The sequence below is a fragment of the Aegilops tauschii genome, chromosome 5 (assembly GCF_002575655.3).
Source record: "Aegilops tauschii subsp. strangulata cultivar AL8/78 chromosome 5, Aet v6.0, whole genome shotgun sequence".
Lineage (NCBI taxonomy): Eukaryota > Viridiplantae > Streptophyta > Magnoliopsida > Poales > Poaceae > Aegilops > Aegilops tauschii.
This window is the reverse complement of record NC_053039.3, coordinates 218,427,543-218,434,155: the sequence shown is the minus strand read 5'-3', so window position 1 is coordinate 218,434,155 and position 6,613 is coordinate 218,427,543.

The following is a 6,613-nucleotide window of genomic DNA, read 5'->3' as shown; positions in this document are numbered from 1 at the left end:
CCGGGCCTTGGCCAACTTTGCCTAAACCTCGAGGCACTTCGCAAGAGGAAGGGATCTCCGAGCTGCAGTGGTGACGCCTACCGGCCGCTAAAGCAGAGGAAATACATAGCCATAGACGAGTAAGTACCTTATCTCCGTGATTTCTTGCGTGCTGCGCCCTTCTCTGACAATGGCTCCTCAGGATCCCTTCGACTGTGGTGGCGAAATCTCCTGAGAAGCGACCCCCACCAGACCTTGGCTTGCTCTTGAGTTCGAGCCCCCTGCACTGGACTCCCGCGGGAGGCGCGGGGCCGGTCCGAGCGACGGATACACCGTTGGGGGCCGTGATCCTGAGCTTCCAACATCCTTCCTTCGTGGTCTAGTCTGGGGCGCAGGAGGCATGCCGAGGCTCCTTCGTTGGTCGTCACTGGTGGCTGGGCACCCCAGCGTCAGCTTCATCTTCAAGCAGCGAGCCGTGCCACCCAGTACCTTCGTCGGGGCTCGAAGAACAGCCAGGAAGGCACCGGCCCCCAGTCCCCCGCAAGGGGCAGGCGAGCCACCCCGCGCCTCTCTGACGGCCCCTGGTGCGGGGAGTGGGCTTGGCCACGCGCTGGAGCTTGCGCGCGGGCGCAGCACCGTCCACCATGAGCTCTTCCGGGAGGCGATGGGCGCGCTGACTTGACTTGGGGGAGAGCTTGCTGATGTTGACGCTCGCCTCGAGACTGAGTACCTTCTCTTGGCGCGCGAGTGGCAACAGTTGAAGGTCGCCATCAACCTCAGGCATCTTCAGCATGAGCGCGCCAGTGCAAGCACCGCGGTGTCCCTTGTGACTTCTCGCGAGGCTTGTGCCCGTGCCCTGGAGGAGGCCAGGGCCGCCGACCGTCGTTGTGAGGTGGCTGAGGAGCGAGAACGGGAGCTTCAAGCTTCAAACGCCGCCCTTGAGCAGCAGGTCGAGGCGCGTAGGGCCACCCTGACAGCGACGCTAAACAAGGCCCCCTCCGATGAGAAGGAGGTCCGAGAGCGCGAGGAGGCGCTGGCACTGGAGATCTTGGAGCGCAGCCTGGAGCTTGAGCGGTTGGAGGTGAGGGAGCGTCAGGTGGCCATAGCTGAGGACGTCGTCATTGCGTGGGAGGCCAAAATCTAGGAGAAGGTCGATCGGAGGGTGGCGAACGCTCGCGCAGCTCTCGCCGATGAGCACCGCCTGAAGCTAGAGCTCCTGGAAGCCGAGGTTGAGGGCAGAACTGCCGCCCTCCAGACAAAGCTGGACGAGGCGGAGCAGCATGAGAGGGCCGCCAAGGAAGCTTAGGCCTCTGCCTAGGCTGACTTGGCCTCCACTCGCACCAACCTGCTTTCCCTCCGGCAGCAGATTGAGGATGCCACATCTCTCGCGAAGAAGAACATGGACAAAGCATGCCGCCGTCGGATACTGCAGCGCGAGCATGCCTCGATGCTCCAGGATCTCCGGGTGAGGGCCAACCGAGCCTTGAGCACCATCTGTGAGGAGAGCGCCCCTCACTCGCACGAGGGCGACTACGCCAGCCATCTCCGCTTCTTCACAGAGATCGTGACCCACCTGGAGGATCGGGCCGCGAGGGCCAGCGAGCTTGTTGAAGATAGAAGCCGGGGCCTTCTTGGGCGCGCGTTCTCACACATCTTCAGTCACCTCCTGAACCTCGACCCCCATTTTGAATTTGACACCGCCATAGCCCCCGTGCCCAGGGTCATCCAGAACAACCTGGCGAACTGGGTGGGCGGCAACATGGACGCCCTGCTCGCAAAGTTCGCCCCTGAGGACGATGCAGTCGAGATCACGGCCGGAGAAGGTGATGCGGATGATGCTGACAAAGACGATGCCAGCGACAACTCGGGTGGCGTGGATGAGGACGGTGAGGACGGTGCCGAAGGCAGCGCCTCCGGCTAGACCTGCATTTCCTTTTGCCTTAACCTGTATGCCACAAACCTTCAGCGTGAAAGAATTTTTAAGGGAGGGCCCTTATAATGTGTGAAATGATGATATGCCTTTTAAAAGACAGGGTTTGGGATGTGCCGCCGCAGGCCCGTGGGCTTTCGAGCGGGGTAGTTGTTGCAACTTATCTTGGTTCCGTAGGTCTTGAGCGAGTCCTGACGTCTTGGTCGCACTTTCCTTCCGAGGTGAGCCCTCCAAGGCTCGCGAGGTTTTAAGTCCCCTGGGAAGCCTGCTGGCTCGCCCCAGAGGGCCTCGCGAGGAGCCGGTCGCCGAATCACGGTAAGGTATGCGCGAGGTGACCCTGCGGCAGTTGCATCCTTGACCCCAGGGGGGCCTTGTTGCCGTCTGGGCTTGCCTGAGCATGCTTGGCGCGCGCATACCATGCCGAGCCCCTGCTCGCGGGGCGCTCGAAGGGGGTAGCAGGCATGAGCCCCACGGTAAAACACGTAGCCAGAAAACAAGGAATCAACACAAATCAAGAGAAAAATCCCCTCGTTTTTGATAAACTCAAGGAACTTTAAATCTCAGTCCAAAAGGTGGCGAATCGAGTTACATAAAAAGGGGCGAAAGCAAACGGCCGCGTCCGGCACCTAGCTAGTCTTCTTTTCTTCTCACCAGCACGGAGCTAAGTGCTTTCACTGGGCGTGAGTATAGTCATTGGGGGATAGTGTCGACAGCCAGCATAGAGCATGGTGCTTCCACTTGGACGTGGGTGGGAGACCCAGTGAGGCCCGAGGGCGGCACTCAGGAGACTCCGGGGCGTGTACAGCCCCACTCATTATTACGTGAGAGTGTCATGAGCGGAGACCTTCACATGCATGGGCCTTGCTTCATGTCGCCTGACGAGGGCCCCGCCCTGCGCCTCCCCCGACCACCGTTGGGGTGTCCGAAAACCAGGATGAGACCAAGGGGCAAGGGGGACGCTAGCGGCGCCCTCAACGACCGCAGGCCCTCCACCGGGGGGAAGGCTCGCCGGCGCCTTCCCCGACAGAGGGCCTATCTCCGTGTAGCGCCTTGCTCTGTGCGTCGTTGGGGAGGCCCTGGCCCCGGGCTTCCCCCGCACAGCCCCTAGTGCGCTTCTCCGCCTGGGGCGGGGCCATCGCCCTGGGGTCTCTGGTCGCCACTGTGGCCTGGTTCACCTGCGATGCATGGTTAGCATAATCATGCTCCTGAGATATCGGCTGTACCCAGCAGCTGTTCTCGTTGAAGGGGTCGGTGAAGCTTCCAGGCGGCTCGTGGAAAGCCTCGGCCTCTTGCATCCCCGCTACCCAGCCTGGCACGGGGAACGGGCGGGGGCCTTCCCTCGGCGTGTACATCAGGTCCATCATGAGGGGCACGTAGGCGTCTGAAATTGCCGCGCCAGGGCCATATCCTGGGTGCCTCGCGCCGTGGGCCACCAAGCCCGGCGCCAGGCTCTGATGAGCGCGGGGCGGCGCCCCGGCGCGGCCTAGGAGGGACCGCCCGAGCTTGCCTCGCCTGGGGGTGGCACAGTCGAGGTAGGACGAGCAGTGCTGCGGGCTATGTTGATGCCATTGAGTCCCCCAGGAGCTCCGAGGGGTGCGCGGGCATGGTGGGGTCCGCCGCGCGCCCCAGCCACAATCTGCGACGTGGGCAGGGAGCAGAAAGGCGCCGCGCCCCTGCAGGCAGCATCAAGCAGCTCGGCGCCCATTCTAGCAGGGCGTCGCGGCCGCCCTCCGCCAACCTACAACGTAGATGCTCTCGCGCCACGATGAGTGCGGCTTGCATGTTCACCTGCTCCCGCGCGAGTGTGTGGCGCCATCGCCGTGGCATATCCCGAAGATCATGTGGTGGCGCGCGGACGTAGCAGCGCAAGGGCGGACGGCTCCAGCCCGCGCCACCCACGTCTGACGGCCTTGGGTGGCGTGCGGGCCTCCTGGAGCGCGGAGTGGAGATCCTCTTGGGAGGATGACACTGCCTAGGCGGGCGAAGCAGCCCAATGCTCGATATGAGCCCTTGGATCGTCAGCCATTAGAACCACAGGGTAGTGGCGGACCAACTGGAAGAAGAGAGGCTCTAACGCACCCCCTACCTTGCGCGCCAGGTAGGATTTCGGGTTCCGCGGACCCTTGAGAGGTTCGAACTCTAGGTTGCATGCGAAGAACTCATCCTCCCCCGTCTGCCTGCTCGCTAATCTCACGGCCTAGCTTGACGAACTGAATGGAAAAGAGACACATCAGTTTACCCAGGTTCGGGCCACCTTGCAGTGTAAGACTCTACTCCTGCTTTGTGGTGGATTGGCCTCGAGGGGCTGAGGATGAACTAGTACAGTGGGAGAACAACCTCAGGAGGAGAGGTGTTCTTGTGCTCGATGATCCGGTGGGTGTGAGGATGATCCGAATGATCCGTCGCTTCCTACGGTGGTGGCTAGGTCCTATTTATAGTGGCCTTGGTCCTCTTCCCAAATGTAGGCGGGAAGGGACCCCACAACGGCCAAATTCGAAGGGGACAGCTAGTAGAAGCTATCTTGAAAAAAGTAGTCTTCGCCTGCAAAAGCCTTTGGTCGTGACGCTGTGGTGGGCTCGGCGATGACCTCTGTCCTTCTGTCGTGGCGGTCTTGGTCTTGTTTCACCGGAATGGAAACCTTTGGCCGATTCCTCGGGACTCCGCGCCTACGCTTGCCTCCTTAGCACCAAAGAGGAAACTGGTACACTGCGCCCGCTGGCGCCCGCCTGGCCTTGTTCGTCATGGCTCACATCATATGGACCACATGAGGTGAGCCTTGCATAGAGATCTTCGCTACTCAGGAGCTAGCCTGAGGAGGCCGCCCCTCGTGGAGGGCTTGATGTCCTCCGCCACGCGAGGCTTGGCCCCTCGCAAGGGTCTTGAGTTGATGGTGCTGAAGCTGGGCCATACCAGGCCGTCGATGGAGCCACGCCATGGGCCGCAGGCAGGCAAGTCTGGGTACCCTCGTTCCCAGAACGCCGACACTTGCCCACCAAGGTGTAAAGCTCCTGCACAGTCTTGGGCAACCGCACATTCATCTTGGAACGAATCCTGCAGTTGCGCACATTGGACTGGAAGGCAGCTATCACAGCTGCCGGGTGGATATTTGGGATATTTACGTGGACTCTGTTGAATCTTTGGAAATACTTGCGAAGGGTCTCTCTTTCTATCTGTTAGAGAAGCTGCAAGTCGCTGGGCCGTCCTGGTTCTTAATGGCCACCCGTGAAGGCGCCAATGAACTCATGGCATAGGTCAGCCCATGACGAAATGGAGTTCTCCGGCAGATGCATCAGCCAAGACCTCACATTGGACTTGAGTGCCAACGGGAAGTAGTTGGCGAATACCTTCTCATCTCTCCCTCCGGAAGCTTGAACATCAATGGTGTATATGCTCAAGAACTCTTTCGGGTTCAGCCTTCCATCATACTTTTCTGGTATCTCTGGCTTGAATGTGTGAGTGGATGGCCAACGGACTTGCCGCAACTCACGAGTAAAGGCGGGGCACCCAACCTCGAAAGGCAGGTACCCGCAACGGACTTGTTCAAACTTTGATTTGAGTGTGGGCTATCCTCAAATCAAATCAGAACCAACGATGTTCGTAATGTTTTCTTATTTGTGGTTGATCCCTCGAGCATACACCATTACATCTTTTGGTCTGACCAATACTATCAGATTGTTCACATAATGGTGGAAGTCCAGTGATATGGAAATTCCGATGAATTATTGTTGAGCCCATCAGCAGCATTTTATCTCCTCCATGATTCGTCTTGAACATTGAGCTAGTGTTGGAAACTTATGTAAGCATTTTCTTCATGTCCCGTTCATGAAGTATATGTTTGGTGTAAGAAGTGACTTCCTCTAATTCATGTGCATCTGATGCAAGTTGCCGCCATGAATTCGAGAAAGTTAGTTTTGTTTCCTCTGGAATCTTCCCAAGTCAGTTATGCATGTGCGAATGTATACTATGGTTTGGTAGATTAATTACCTCCACTCCATATGTATTCCCTAGCACACCAAGCCACTGATTGATTTGTTCGAGGAAAATGAGTTGTTGTGCGAATACTAGTTCATGCACAAGATTCCAATATCCTCGATGATGGTTCCCTACCAGAACTCGGTAGCGTTTTGTTGTAAGACTACTATATGGTCATGCTTGTCCGGCACAACGTGTTCACATGTGTGTAGCATAACCACTCATGTTTTGGAGCTTACTACCATAGTTCATCTCCCGAGAATCTAGCAACGTCATCTTGTCGGTTTGTGTTGCAAACTATCTTTTCCAGACATGTTGTCTGAATATCCCGTTGCCAACCCGATCTGAATCTCAGGCAGATATGATGGTTGGAACATTCCCAACATTTGCATTTTGTCCCCAGCTTGCACCGCCATTGTGCCAATTCCCCATGGGCTGCCTTTCTCAGCAATTGTTGTCCAAGATCATCTTCAAAAGTGGACTTACCATGGGTCCCATCCATCTCCAATGATAAGAAAAAATCACTCATCGCGTTGTCTTCAACAAGGTAGTCCACATCATCCATTCTAGTCCATGTATGCCATTCCTTTGAACTCCGCCAAACGATTGTTGGTGAATTGCCTTAGCCTGGTATAGAGAGTTTCAATGATCTATGTATCAAAAGTAATTCTTTTTTCCACTTAAGGGAATAATCCTACGAGACACCTCCTCTAAGGTGCCCCGTTAAGGTAT